The sequence below is a fragment of the Triturus cristatus genome, chromosome 9 (genome assembly GCF_964204655.1).
Source record: "Triturus cristatus chromosome 9, aTriCri1.1, whole genome shotgun sequence".
Taxonomy (NCBI): Eukaryota; Metazoa; Chordata; class Amphibia; order Caudata; family Salamandridae; genus Triturus; species Triturus cristatus.
Genome location: NC_140592.1, coordinates 907,898,669 through 907,914,748, shown reverse-complemented (window position 1 = coordinate 907,914,748; position 16,080 = coordinate 907,898,669). Strand labels below are relative to the sequence as shown.

Genomic DNA, 16,080 nt, shown 5'->3' with positions numbered 1-16,080 from the left:
TTCTTTCCAGCCCTTAAACCAACTCACTTATTCGAAAGATCAAACGTATGGCAGTTAAGGTGTGTGACGCTGACACTTTCTGATATAGCTTTATGTACACAATAGATCAATAAAGTCTGCAATAGTTTGTGAAGGGGAGGAGGACTCAATCCATATATTAAAATCCCTACCACATACAAGTTAGAGTAGGAGTAAGACAAAGGTAGACTGAAATCAAAAAGAGAATTAATAAAAGCTTCAGCTGACCATGGAGGACGATAACAAACTAGTTCGCTGAACAACACCCTTGAGGAGGAGGAAATGGAAAATCCTATAACCGCTAAAAGAAAATCAGTGAGAGAGATTATTTTAACAGAGTACCCAACTGACGATTACAGCCACACCCCCCCCCCCCTCCCCATCTCATTGAGAAGAACGAGCACAATGGAGCAACTGAAAGCCCATTGGGCAGAGTGTTAAATGGTAGCGGCAGTCGTGGTCGATAACCTTTCAAGTATTGCCCGGCGGTAATCGCCTCTTATACCATTCGATGCTAAACCAACAAAGAGGCAGGCGCCGGAGACTGGAAGGCAGGAAACCAGGTTTTATTCTCTCCGGAGGAGAACACATCAGGTCAGACAGCAAGGTATCGTCATGAGGTGCTCTAACCACATCTCTGAGGCCTGGCCTCTTATACACAGGTTTATGACTTTATTGCAGGTTTATCATACATGGCACATTCTTGAGATTGCTTTGATACATGAAAGAACATCCTCGGAATCCCCACTTCGAGCTCGTTCCCACACATATCTACAGTGGAAGTCCCCACCCCACCCACAGTAGGAGATGGCTATTACACAGCTGGACATTCTGCCAATTCCCGGGGGTGTGTGCGACCGGTCGGGTCTCAGGGGGTGGGGGGGGGCCTTGATCTACTGTAATCCCTTTGATGTGGGGTGTTTCCCTTACAGTAGGGGCAATAAACTGCATCCGCAGGGCTAGGTGATGGCCTGGGATCGATTCGGACAATGGGGCGCAGAGGAAGGGGGTTATCAAAAAGATGCATGACCATGTATGGGATGTCGGTCAGGCGTGGGATGTGGTTCCATGGCAGGGTCGCGCAGAAGGAGAGGGTTTATGGCCCGTGTATGAGAGAGCGGGGGTGGAGGGCGCGCGGGGGAATGCTTGCAGCGCCAGGGGAACGCGCTGGCGATCGGCAATGAGCAGGGAGAGAGACCAGGGTGCCTAAAATGGCTGCAGTGCGTTTTCCTGTGTGTTGCGCTGGGGAGAGACAAGATGGCGCAGATAATGTTCAGTTACGAACTAATTTTCCGCAGTCCTCCCTTTTAACATATCTCGCCAGCTTGTATAGTTCGGAACTATCCCCATAATGCCGCGAGCTTCTATCTTGTATAAAGCTTTCATATGTTCCGCTTCAAAGTTCCGAGTTTTAGGGCGGACGGGAATAACCTGACACATCTGTACATAATTACATGTAGTTGATGGAATAGGCGAGGAGGTAGTGCATACAAAATTACATCAGCTGCGCCGCATGTCAGACCCAGAGATAGGAGGAGGGGAGCTTGTTTGAGCACAAACATGATACCGTAAAGCAAAAATGTTTCTGGCAAAACAAGGGATATTTCGTATATAACTTAAGGCCCAGACTTCGTGTGGATCAAAAATAGTCAGCAAAGTCATGTGCACGGCTGGTGTTATACAAATGTCATTATACAAAGTTAGAGTTTCTTAACTTATCAGTGTACAGTTGGAAGTGACTGATGCAATATCATGAAAACTCGATTGGAAGATAGTCAATATAAAAGCGGTTGGGAGAGGAATTCAACTTAACATGAGTTACAGTCAGGGAAGGGAGTTCTTTTTTCCAGTGTCCTATTATAACGAGCCATCACTGGTAAGCTCTTATTGTTCTTCTTCTTTTGTTGGCACTGTTGAGCACCGGCGGTGGAGCTAAGGTCCAGTTCAAATCCAAGTTTTCACGTAGCAGGGTGTGACCATTCGTTGTTCTCGATTCACAGTCCTGTTCCCTAACACATTTTATCATAGGTACCTTGAGACGGGGTACCCGCATTTTGTTCTTCTGTAGTTAAGTCAAATTCAAAATCCATATAAAAGAGAGAGAGAGAGAGAGAAGGGGTGTGGCGTGCTTTGGGATGCCGAGGGAAGAGGGGGTGGAGTGGGATCGGATCAAAAAGCGGACCAAGGAGAGCAGAATCTTTCAGCACTGGGCCCATCAATTGGGCCCGACGGGTTGGGACTTCAGGCACGCTGGTCAGCGAGCAGGGGGCCTCGAGATAGCCCTTCATTCTATCGCTTATCATGCTGATAATGGTGCCTCGTCTCACACCCTTTTTGCTTCGTTACTCCCCCCTTGGTCGATGCCATAGATGTTCCATGGTCCGCAGCCAGGCTGTGCGTCACGTCCGACCCCTCTCTTCCGATGGCCACAGGTTATCTTGTATCTTTGATTGAGTACAAGAAACAAAATCTTAGAGAGTTGGCAGGGAAGACATTTACACACTTCATCCTCTCTCCCAACCACCGAGTAGTTGGGGAAATGCTTTTATCGGTCGCTGTATGATTGATGTCTATTAACTCTTATGTCGGTGTGTGTTACTAATTTATTAATCATTGCTGTGGTGCAGGTTTCTGTGGGTGTTCCTGTCCATCGTCTGGCCTGCTAGGTGTTGATTCCTGTGCCCTATAATCGTTGCAGGAAGCCTGACATCTGTCAACTTTCTGGTCTATCAAAAATTCGAACCGGCTTCTCCGGTAGAGACTCGTTCTTCTTAACACAAGTTCTGTTAATACACATTTTCCTCCTAGGACTGCTAAGTTTATGAAAAAAGTGCGAGGTGCTACTGTCATGGGTTCACAGGTATCTATTTCGGGGAGGGACACAAGCTAAACATTTTTCTTGCTGGAGACAATAGGTAACCCTCATCAGCTTAGGCGATGTACCTTTAGAAAATAAAGTCATCAGTTGTTTTGCTCGAAATACTCTGGGACGGCTAGTACAGAGCTGGGGTGATTCTGGGAGGACGGGTGCTTAGACATTCTAATTCGGAACAATTGGGCGGGGGCAATTCTGGGCGGTGGAGATGGTGTCGTTAGAGCTCTAAAAACGAAAACTACTGACAAATAGTCCCCGGGACGAGGGCCAGATTGGGAGACATTAGTCGTCTTACCTGTCCTTTCTTTCTCAGCCAATTAAGTTCAACATTTGCAGAAAGGAGAGGTAGTAACGTCGTAAAGTACGGTCGTTTTTGTTTCTGTCAATTTGTTCGAACACCACCGTGTTTTAGGCCAATTATACACATACTGAGGAGGTATAGTGTCGTTAATTTATTCAAAAAGAAAGAGGGCAAGAGAGCCTTCAGCGAGGGAGGGAGAGAGAGTAAGAGAGAGAGAGAGAGAGAGAGAGAGAGAGAGAGAGAGTGAGAGGGAGAGAGAGAGAGAGAGAGAGAGAGAGAGAGAGAGAGAGAGAGAGAGAAAGAGAGAGAGAGAGAGACGTGCGCATCAAGTAGGCTATTTGGCATACGTACGACACAAAACGAGAGAGAGAGAGAGACATGTGTACGATAATAGGCTACTTGGTGCACACACAACATGGAGTAGCATGGGTCAGTTCTATGTAAGAAAACACAAGCGGGGGAAAGACATAAATTCGGTGATCACGTACACACAAATACCGGATAGGGCGTGACAGTATATACATCAAGTGCAGAAACTTAAGACGGAGACACAGGGCTACGTTGAGTATGGGGACCTCTCCTTTCCTGTCCTCTTTCCTATGCACGCTGCGTATTTTCAGTATTTTTGTAGTTTATCTTGGGGGGGGGTGTCGGACCTTTTACTCCCCTCCCTTTGATCGATAGACAAGCACTTCAATCATACGATGACGTTCTCTTCAAGCGACCCAAGCATATGAAATGCATACACATTCATACCGTATAATCGTAGCACACACGCACAGTCATACCATACAGTTTTTTTCACGTTCCCAATGGTGGTCTGCACTTCGCGCACTATCCCACAACGTTTGTCTATGTTTTTTTTTTCCTATATTGAGCACGGTGCGGTCCATGTCCACTCCATTCTTCAGTCGGAACTTCGTTGTGACCTATAGAGAGGGAAAAGAGGGTGGGGGGGTGTGCAGTATTCAAAGTACATTAGCGCGCGTAGACACGAAAAAGTTCTACTTACCACGTACCAGGCTAGCCGCAGGAGTGGGTAATACCACAGACCTATTATGCTTTTCTTCCGATATACAAAGATGCTCTATTTCATTAATCTCCTAAATTCGGGTTCCCTGGTCGTACATGTATTTCTCGATCGGTCGTATATTATGGTGCAAGATACCATATCTTGCATTCGGCATATACCTTAAGCTATAGTCGACCATTTTCTGACAACTTTTGGAAAAAGACAGGTGTGACGGGTACAAATTCTGTTAATCAAAAAAAAAGATTCAGGCAAATGGGGTCTGCATTATCTGCTTTCTATTGCTTGGGGGTAACAATCATTTATTCAAAAACCTTTACCAACCTAGATGATTTGTCATGACACTGATTCCGTAATTCCTTTAAGAAGCCCTTTATTTAAAACAATGTCAGTATACAAATATGGGCCTACAACCGTTCAGGCCGGCCACGGTGTGAGAGGCGTCTCGGCGCCATTTTGGGGCGAGGTCGGGTGGGTCCAGTGCACAGTCTAAGTCTTCCCACTAACTAGCTGCCGGACCAGAATCCCTTTCGGTAGTTCGAGAACTTTTCGTTAGCGTCAGCTTGCGTCAGCATGGCGTCACCGCGGTCTTGTAGCGATGCCGTGGTCTGTCCTTGGGGCGGGACAGCAGGCGGGTTCTTCCGCCGACGCCTTGAATCAGTCTTTCTTTTACGGCACCAAACGGAGGCAAGATGGCTGCCGCCCGGGGCAAGGACAAGTTAATGTGGAATAATCAAGCAAAATAGCGGCGATTGTCCCCACCGGAGGCCCACGGGAGTCGAATGTCAATGACTCCCGCAGAATCTGCAAAGCTGAGAGGGTGTTTTTTCAAGGGTGGGGCCCACGCCCGAGCAGACAAGCTTCCGAGTCCAAGGCCGCCTTTTTAGCGGGCCGGGCCTAAATCTGAAGAACCACCCGTCATCTCGGGAGTCCAGTGGCAGCGACAGCAGCAGTTCGATGGTATCGCCACCGGGGTGGGTCCCTCGATCACTCGGTTGCGGGGGCCCATTTCTTGAGTGAAACGCTAATGGCAATCTTAGTGGATCCGCGCCTGAGTGGTTACCCGGCAGGCAAGACTTGAATGGCTGTCCTGCTGCAGCTGGTCGGTGAGTGCAGGGGCGCCCACTCATCTGGACGGCGAGCTAAACGGCTGGGTGCAACTCAGCTGGCCCGAGAAAAGAAACTGCAGGGTGCAACTTAGCTGGCGAGCCTCCACCTGGGGAGGCGGGGGAGGCCCGTCCGCGTCGCTTCCCCCCTGCCAGGGCACCCTTCGCTGCCGGTCGAAGCAGAGAATGGGAAGACCAATACAACGTGGTGGACTCCACCCCGGCGCCGCCAGGGCCTCGGCGCTGCGTGAAGCCTCCGGCCCATTCGCACAATCGTCCGCCACTGATGCCGCCTCACAGGCCGATGGATTTTGCAGGTCTTTTTATAGCCCAAAGTCGACCAAAAGGACCGCCCAAAACAGGCCAATGTTGCAACTTCGAGGAAGGAGAGGCGAGGACGGTGTCACGCGGACGTAAATGCTTTGGGATGGAGGTTGCAGCAGACTGTCATGTAAATAGTTGTTTAAAACGTGTTTTAACTTGTTCACCCTGTCGGAATGTTGTTATACCTATAAGTTATTAAAATGTTTTAATCATACTACTTTGTTGGAGTGTTGTACATATTTGCAATCTAGCAACGAGCACAAGGATGTTACTGTGTAATCGGAAAATGGCATAGTCCAATTGTGCGTGATTCTAGCCCAGTTCGGTGACGTCGATGGTGGGTATCAGCAGGCTTCCGGTTGTGCAGGATTTTGTCATGTTTACTGGGCGGGGTGGGTGGTAGGGCAGACATGTTTAGGCAGCGAGAGCGACGGAGCCGAGTTACCTCGTGGCCGTCTTGACCGTGAGCTTGGCTCCTTCCCCTAGTTTCATATATCCCACAAAGGGCTATTTCCTAGTGTTTCTTTAGTTTTGTAGGGTCAAAAAGGATCCCACCAGTGGCCACTGACTCTCGGGGTCCTTCTTTGTATATTTATGCCATAGCTTGCTATAAGCTACGGCGACTAGTCCATATTTAGTGAACATGTCCTTATTAGGGGTGCCCTCCAGTGGAGCCGGGTGGTCCACCTCTAATAAGCGGTCCGGGCAGAACCAACTACCAATCAGTGGGGAGAAGATAGGCATGACGGGTTACAACGGGGACAAAAGTCAGCACTACCTATCTTTTCACTGCTTGCAAAGACTAGACAGAATATCTCTATTCCTCGTTATTTGTAAGCAGAGAATACCTCCAAAGAACCAATATCGAACAACTAGTGTTCGGACAATCAATCAATCAATGGTGAGAAAGAGATAGGCACGACGGGTTACAATGGGGACAAAAGTCTGCGTTACCTACCCTTCACTATTTGCAAAGACTAGACAGAATATTTCTATTCTACGTTATTTGCAAACAGAGAATATCTCAAAGAGCACTATCCTTCAAAACAATCAATATTCAGACAATCAATCGGTGGGGAGATAAAAATAGGCACGACGGGTTACAATGGGGACAAAAGTCTGCGTTACCTACCCTTCACTATCTGAAAAGGGAGAGAGAGAGTATTTCTACTCCTCCCCGTTTGCAGACAGCGAATATCTCAAAGAGAACAATCAATAAGCAATACTAGTATTTTCAATCAATCAATCAATCGTTTCGCAATTTGTCGTGTTTCACGACCTTACCCGGACCGCGTGGACAGTTTCTCGTCTTCCGCCTCCAGCGCCCGATCGTCCTCTACTCTCCGTATTTGCCGCGGCACTCCTGATGGTTCCCAGTCAGGACCGTAGATCACTCGAGAGAGGTCTGCTCGGAACCAGTGAAGTTCGGATGATCGGCTGCCAGACAAGGGTCTATCGGGCAGGAGCTCTCCCGATCGTTGCAGTCGTTCACTCTGTTGTCGGGACCTCTCCCACTGGATCCACGTGTCGCTGATGGGCCCCACGCTTGGAACGCCAATTGTTAAATGGTAGCGGCAGTCGTGGTCGATAACCTTTCAAGTATTGCCCGGTGGTAATCGCCTCTTATACCATTCGATGCTAAACCAACAAAGAGGCAGGCGCCGGAGACTGGAAGGCAGGAAACAAAGTTTTATTCTCTCCGGAGGAGAACACATCAGGTCAGACAGCAAGGTATCGTTATGAGGTGCTCTAACCACATCTCTGAGGCCTGGCCTCTTATACACAGGTTTATGACTTTATTGCAGGTTTATCATACATGGCACATTCTTGAGATTGCTTTGATACATGAAAGAACATCCTCGGAATCCCCACTTCGAGCTCGTTCCCACACATATCTACAGCGGAAGTCCCCACCCCACCCACAGTAGGAGATGGCTATCACACAGCTGGACATTCTGCCAATTCCCGGGGGTGTGTGCGACCGGTCGGGTCTCAGGGGGTGGGGGGGGCCTTGATCTACTGTAATCCCTTTGATGTGGGGTGTTTCCCTTACAGTAGGGGCAATGAACTGCATCCGCAGGGCTAGGTGATGGCCTGGGATCGGTTCGGACAATGGGGCGCAGAGGAAGGGGGTTATCAAAAAGATGCATGACCATGTATGGGATGTCGGTCAGGCGTGGGTTGTGGTTCCATGGCAGGGTCGCGCAGAAGGAGAGGGTTTATGGCCCGTGTATGAGAGAGCGGGGGTGGCCGGCGCGCGGGGGAATGCTTGCAGCGCCAGGGGAACGCGCTGGCGATCGGCAATGAGCAGGGAGAGAGACCAGGGTGCCTAAAATGGCTGCAGTGCGTTTTCCTGTGTGTTGCGCTGGGGAGAGACAAGATGGCGCAGATAATGTTCAGTTACGAACTAATTTTCCACAAGAGGGCAGCTAAATCAGGGGCAGATGAGACCGTGAGAACCAAGTCTCTGTCAACAATAGCAACTTAAACTCCCTAGACTATAATAACTCAAGGATCTCAATGAAATGCGTAACTGCTGAGCAGGAGTAAAATAAAGTCACATCTCATGTGTTCTATTGCCATTTTCGGTCTGTCTTGAATAAAAGCATAGGTGGTGCTGTTAACCTGATGTGCTGCACACTCATGTGCCGCGTCCACCTTAAAAAACAGATGGTGAAGGGTTAAAGTAATTATCCCTCCTTTCAAAAATACAAAGATTTTGAACAGCTCCTCTGTCCCACCCACATTAGCAGGGAGGAAATGAACAAAGGTAGACATTACTCCACAAATAATTGTACCAAGCTTCCTCTTCCATCAGTAATGCCTCTGTAGAATAACTAAGCGTAACTTGAACAGTCATTTCTGGAATCAAATGGGCAGCATGGTTGGTGCTAAGCGAGGGCAGAGCACAGATGGGAGCAGATGGGCTTACCTTTGGTGCACCTTTGGCACAGCCGCTCAGGTCTCCCTACATAGCCCCCAAACTATTTGCACATTAGAACAGCAGGATCATCAAAACAACATGGTGGGCAAATATGTCCTCTCAGCAAGAGTAAAACTGATGGCTGGAATAAGACAGCACAATCTGCTTGAGTGATCCCCAAAAATATTCAAAGTGATTGGCTGTTTTACCTTGCCTCTCTCAGTTTAAAAAGTATCACCAATCAGATGTCCAACTGAGGGGCATATCATCAAGGGAGACATCGCCGCTTTTTTGGCACATAGTGCCGAAAAAGCGGCGATTTGGTCATCACCCTATTTACAAGGGCACGCTAACAAGCGTTAGCGCGTACTTCCTTGCTACTTTGCATGTCAGCGATCAATATCGCTAATGACATGCAAAGTAGGCGTTCCCCACATAACATCATGGGATAACCTCGCAAACACAGCTTCGCTATATTTACAAGGATGCCCCAGACCCACAAAGCCATTCTTAAAGTCGCGCTAAGGCCCCTTTAACGCTGGATGTTAACTCCTGCTAAAATTTCTACTTAGCGATCTGTAACATGAGAGGAGGATTGAAAGGCTAGGTCCACACCTGCCTATTATCAACGCTCTTGTAGGATAATTATCGCTGATTTTCGCACGGTAATGCAGCTTCTCACACTCTATCGCTGGATTTCACATCGCCTCGGTGAAAAGTGTTGATAATACTCCGCTAACCCAGGGCAGAAATCCAGCGATAGACTGCGACAATGCAAATCGCGCTGAGCGCGATTTGCAATGATTATCGCATCTCCTTGCTAATATGCCCCAGAGTTCTTTAACAGAGAGCAAATACCATCATTTTAAAATCAGCATATGATTGTTAATTTACATATCTTCCCATAAAAGTAGTGATAGAGGAGAAGGAGCGCATTAATCTGTTAGACCATCAAGCAGGGGTGAATTTGTGCCGATTTACACTTTAACACTCTTGTCTTGGACTGTATGGGGGAGTTAGAGCTAAGTTAGCGGATTCCAATTGGGGTGCCATTATAGACCAACACAACATTATATTACTGTTCGAAACATGAGCATTAGAGCAAGTGTTTGGATCAGGATACATTACATTTGCTACTAATTCTGTACCATCACCTGCGGGGAGACATTCAGGTGATTTGCTGATTTGCCTTAGGATATATTTGTTCCCTAAAATTAAGAGAATCCTGTCAGAGTGCAGAGATCTATTGGGTTTAGCCATTCCAACAGGCATAGCTCCAGGAGCCAGCATATTCCCAAATGAAATGCATACACTCGCTCTGTCTGGCAAATCTTCATTCAGATGCGGTGGTCCAACTGTCAGACATGATTGACCTCATACACCACAGTCACCTCAAAATCATTGCAGGAGACTGCAGCATAAAAATTCCATCTGGCCTCATTTCCATGGGGCAGATGGAACCAACAAACGTTTCCAGGACAATGTCCACATCTGTCGCTGACCTTCAGGTTAAGCATTCTATGGTAGCTGCCCAAATTGTTTACACGATAGTGGATCGAGGCCTGAAAGTTGTGAATGGCTTTACTCAGTCTGACTTCCCCCCACGTCCAACTTTTAAAAGAGGCTTGTATACCAGCAATATTGATTATATATTTTTGGATAGAATATTATGCCCATGTTTGATTGATATGGAGGTAGTGTCCAGAAATGACAGTGATCACGAAGTGCTGAGCGCTCATTTTCTTGTTAGACCCTTCTCAAACTCAAACATGCTATAATGTATCATTATAAGTATGTTTGAAACCTGTAATATTAGAAGCAAGGTAAAATGGGCAGCAATAGCAGAGAATGTCACAGTCCAGCTCCAAATCTGCAATCTGTTTATGGAAACAATGGCCCCTTTAGAATCAATTGGAATGTGCATGATAAACTTTGTGAACCACTATTGTGAACTTATGGGGCTGCTGAAACACCTTTTTACCAAGGATGGAGCACTGTCCAATCAATCTTGCTGGGTGGTATGCACGTGAATGTAAACATGCCAACACATTACTAAGTGAAGTTGTCAGGTGACTGTAGGGAGATCACTGGTGCTACAAGAGGGGTTGGGAGTCAGAGCAATTGGAAGAACTTACTGAATACCTGCCTGACAGGAATATCAAGGACTTCTGGAAACGCATAGCGTCTCGTATCATAGAAAATCACCCTGACCTAAAAATTCTATACTGTTTGCAAAGTACTGATCGCAAATTACAACTAGTGAAGTGTACATTTTGTCCTATAAGTCAGTGCAGTTGAAAACATTTGATGAACACATCCTCTACGAGCAAGTAACATAACTCCTTCTGCTCACTCGTCAGACTAAGAACTTAAAATATAGGATTGTGAGTTCTGTTTGAATGAATATTCGCTATATCAGACAAATGGTGTTGGGCTTATACATCTTCTCTTGGACGTCTTTGCTGCCTGTACATCAAGAAAAGCTCCCACCATTCACCAAGAAATGGCGCATTCCAGTGCCATTGCCAGGATCTTAGGAGGCATATTGCAAAAATGGAAAACCGAGGGGCATAACGCTGGCCATGAGCCCATTGCACCATTCATAGCTGTGCTTCGGGTACATTTTAGGAGGCCGCATACCTTGCCAGGAAAGCTGGGTAGGAAAGCAATATAGCAGCTGCCATGTTCCACCTTGACGTCTTTGAGAGGTGCCACCATCCCACAATAGGAATGGCCCTGAAAGCACAACGGGTCTTAGTGAAACGTAATGCCTCAGAATCCAGAGACGCAAAGCCCATATTCAGAGGGAATGAACCTGTCTCACTTGTACTGGTCAAGCGATATCTCCCGTAGGAGTAAGGACTCCAATCGGCGCTCCTTTCAGTAAATGTAGAAAAACGCTGTAATTGACTGTTTCATTGCATACTCTTTTTTTATTTTTCTTTTGTTTTTAATTTCGGTTCCATACTATTGCAGTCATAGTATATGTATCGTGAATATTTAATATTTTTCACATATTTCTGCCCAATGCCTTTCGGGCTTGCCCTTCATCAGGGGCATTGCGTTCGTTTCATGCAAATGGGTATAAAGCCTAGCGTCCGTATTCGTGTGTGTGTGTGATGAAGGGCAAGCCCGAAATGCATTGGGCACAAATATGTGAAAAATATTAAGGGACAGATTTATGTTAGACTTGCGCCACTTTTACGCCGCCGTTGCGTCATATTTGTGACGCAGCAGCGGCGTAAACCCTGCGCCACGTTGCGCCCCATTTACATTGTGACGCATCTATGGAGATGCGTCACGGTGTAAAGCCCTGCGCCACATTAAACCTGCGTCAGGTTTAATGTATGCAGGGTGGGCGTTCCATCGGAAAAAGCCTCGGAAAAGTGACGCAGTGAAATCTACAAGATTTCACTCAGTCACTTTTCCGACGCTGCTGCGTCAAAACCTTGCGCCTGCTTGAAGCAGGCGTAAGGCATGACACAGCATGTTAGGTATGGGCAGCCCCTAAACATTGTTGGAGTTGCGTCGTGCTTGCGACACGACTCCAGCAATGCGCCGCAATTACGCCATCAGATGCGTCACGCATCTGTTTATCCTTGCGCCACGATGCACTGCATTGTAAATGCGGCGCATCTGTGGTGGCGCAAGGGTAAACTTGCGTGACGCATCTTTCCTGGCGCATCCCTGCTGATTTGCAGGGATGCGCTAGGAAACATAAATCTGCCCCTAAATATTCAAGATGCATATACTATGACTGCAATAGTATGGAACCGAAATTAAAAACAAAAGAATAAAAAAGAATATACAATGAAACAGTCAATTACAGCGTTTTTCTACATTTACTGAAAGGAGTGCCGATTGGAGATGTTACTCCTACGGGAGATATCGCTTGACCAGTACACTCTTTACCCTCAAGCACACGAGGGTAAACCTATCGAGCACCCAAAAATTAAACTACTTTTGAATACCCGACTCCACCAGGTGTGCGAATATCCACGTTCCAATTGGACATCATACCTGTCTCACTTGTGCCATAGGGGACCTGAGGTCAGCAGGAAGGCAATGCATATTGAACACATAGAACACACATAGCACATATAGAAAGGTTAATACACCTCCAAGGATTGTTTGCATGCAGTAAGGTCTTGCACAAAAATATTTAAATCCCTTTAAGGATAATGCAACTTTTTAGCAAATCTGACCCTAAGGATCTTTCTAGGACTATGCTAAAATCGCGAGACTGAGCCGGGAAGGAGTCACCGTGTCACCTGAGTGATACAGAGTAAGGAATGTGAAGAACATAAAGGGTAAAAAAATAGTTTAAAAAATTGTCACCAACGAAAACTGCTAATAAATAAATAAAGTGAAGGGATTGTTCAGAACTGTACCACTGCCTTTTAAAGACGAGAAAGCAAATTTTATACCTCGAGTTCCCTCCGAGTTAAAATAGGAGATCAGCAAAGAGAATATGATTAAAAGAGTCAAAACCTCTGCCAAGGAACACGCGGACAGCAATAAAGTGGAGGGCAGTCAAAAGAAATAGAACAATTCGTAAAGGTGCATAATTTGACGTGAACTAATTAGGCAGCAGCTTCTTTCAGATTTCTCCGCTCATAGGGGCAGATTTACAAGCCCCTTGCGCCACTTTTGCGTCCGTTTTAGCATGGGAAAAGTGACGCAAAAGTGGCGAAAGGTAAATCTGCCTCATAGTCTCCAATCTTTGCTCCTTCATGTTTACAGCTCAGTTGTTACAGCGCAGGAGAAGAAGCGGAAAGTATTTTGAATTACATTGTCATGCATGGATATGGAGGTAGAGGCATGTCTTCACGGTAAAACTCATAGGGGCATATTTATAATAACTGACGCATCCCTGCATATCAGCAGGGATGCGCCAGTTATTTTGCACCCCAGCTCCGCCATCATGGATGCGCCGCATTTATAATGCGGCGCACCATGGGGCAAAAACGGCACAGATGCGTCACGCATCTGTGCCGTAAAAGTGGCGCATTGCTGGAGTTGCGTCGCAAGGGCGACGCAGCTCCAGCAATGCTCTGGGGGGCCCTATCTGCACAATGCTGCGTCAATCTTTACGCCTGCTTCAAGCAGGCGCAGGGTTTTGACGCAGCATGGGCTCAAAAGTGACTGAGTGAAATCTTGTAGATTTCACTCAGCCACTTTTAGGAGGCGTTCCTGCGCCGGAACGCCCCCACCTGCCCTGGAACGCCTACATGTGGTGCAGGGCTTTACAACGTAACGCATCTCCCAGATGCGTCACGTTGTAAATACCCCGCACCATGGCGCAGGATTTGCGCCGCTGCTGCGTCACAAAAGTGACGCAACGGCGGCGTAAATGAGGCGCAAGTCAAACATAAATCTGCCCCAGAGAATACCCACCCACTTTCATCAATTTGATAAGAGACCAAGAGCACATTGAAGATAAAGGAAAGGACACACAATGGCGTCTTCAATTACAAACCTAATCACTTTCGGCAGAAAAACGCCCAGCCTAATCTTCTGAGGTCATCCTTCCAGAACAGAAAAAACCTCTGAAGAATTAATAATGACACTGCCTCTAAACGCCAGGGCTAGATCCTGAAATCTGCAGTGCCAGAGGCAGATGATGGCAAACTAAATCACGCTCAGGTTTACTACAAGAAAATTATGTATGTGTGTTTTTGTTTTGTGGCTTTCAGCAATACACTACAAATCTGGAAGTGTGAAAAAAACACACCGTTAAATACACAAGCTCACATTGTAATAATATTCTGCAAATTTCTGGTTCATTGGCTGGGGGGCGTGCAAACCGGTATGGACCTGTGAGATTGTAAATGATTGAAATAAAATTATGTTGGAAAATCTCAGAATCTATCACAGATCTGGAATTGCTATCATAGATCTGGAAAAAAAACATTGGGAACCCTCCTATCAAACAGTGATAGGTAGTGTGGTATTCTTTGAGCCTGGGATTTTAATGCCTACCTTTGTTGTTAGCCTTCCAAAAAAAATGTGTTGTAGGGTCCACCCATTGGGGAGGATCGACCACACTTTGTTCTCACCCAGTATGGGGTATCATTTAATAATCTGATTGTTAAACATAATTTTGTGCTTACACACAATGTTTGCCCCATTCCGGGTTCCCCTTTACTTCCACCAACATACTTCAGCAGGGGACTCAAGTACAAAAGGATGTATTTTAGTTACTGATAATTTATGTCTGAATGCTTCAGTATCAATATTTACCCCACCTGTACCATTGACCATAATCCTCTAACAGTTGAGTTCTTATTGAACATTAGAGCAGACCCATCTGTAGGACAGCTGGACAGCCACCTGACTAAGAGGCATTCAGGACTCATGGCCCCATGATTCGTTGGTGTGACTCCAACAATGAGTCCCTCGCAGCAGCCCTTATCGGTCAGAATTACCAGGAATTTATGATATGCCTTATAGTAGGAACTGAGGATAAAGAGATCTTGAACACTTTGAAGCTATTTCAAACTCAGTCAGGAATTTGTTAGCAACCAGAAAATGTCGGCACACAGAACATCACTATGGATGTGTCAATCAGTCCTGCTCTCAAGAAAATAGAAACACAGAGATGTAGAAGTGCGGCAATGTAGACGTAATTAGAAAACAGCACTTCAGACTAGGAGAGCTACGTTAGAGAGAATGCCTGGGTTGCACTATTAGCTGTTAGCCGAAATTAAGACATCACTACCTTTGTGAAGGGGTAAATTTAACATTACTTCAAGGAGGCTACCGTCCCTTTCACCCTGAGTAACCTCACAGCTATTGATGCGTTGACCACTTTGAAGGTGTTTATACACGTATATATCCTGGCTTGGCAATTATAACACCTGATCCTGACACTGGGGTGATTGTGCATCAATTACAAACTTTTGAGTACAAGATTTTGTCGGCTATAAATGTGAATAGAGGTGATATATTTGAAGGCCCTGATGGGATGCCTATTGATATGTTTAAATCAAATATCAAGTAATGGAGACCTCTATTGTGTAAGCTCCTTAAGACTGTTGCTAGGCCTGGTCCTCCTAGTTCATGGTCTGAATATACAATTGTGCCCATTTTTAAAAAAGGAAATAGAGAAGATCCTAAACGTTATCGTCCCATATACCTTTTAATATACATTGGTGAAGGTTGTCAGGTGCACTTTATTAACAAGAATGGAAAATTGGGAGGAAGAGAAGATGGTTTTAACAGTCATGCAATACCACTTTAGAACATGCTTAGGTACCATGCAGCAGTCACTAAAATTGTATATTGTAATTGATAGATATACTTTGGTAAAAAGAATGATAGATGCACATAGCCTTAATGGATTATGACTGAGTCAACCATTCAAAACTATGGTCAACTATGGTAAGCATAGGGTGGAACACCTATTATTTTTTACCTAAGGCAGTTGTATTTGAATGCTTTGGCAATGGTACAATTTAGAAGGAAAGCAAATTTGACAAATTGTTCTGGATAGGGAGGGAA

The 16,080-nt window shown here is 46.1% G+C and overlaps 1 protein-coding gene across 2 annotated transcripts in view; it reads left to right on the top strand.

Annotated features, from left to right (window-relative positions):
• C9H14orf132 (chromosome 9 C14orf132 homolog) overlaps nt 1-16,080 on the top strand; it is a 405,577-nt gene that overhangs the window by 102,326 nt on the left and 287,171 nt on the right. The window lies entirely within an intron of this gene.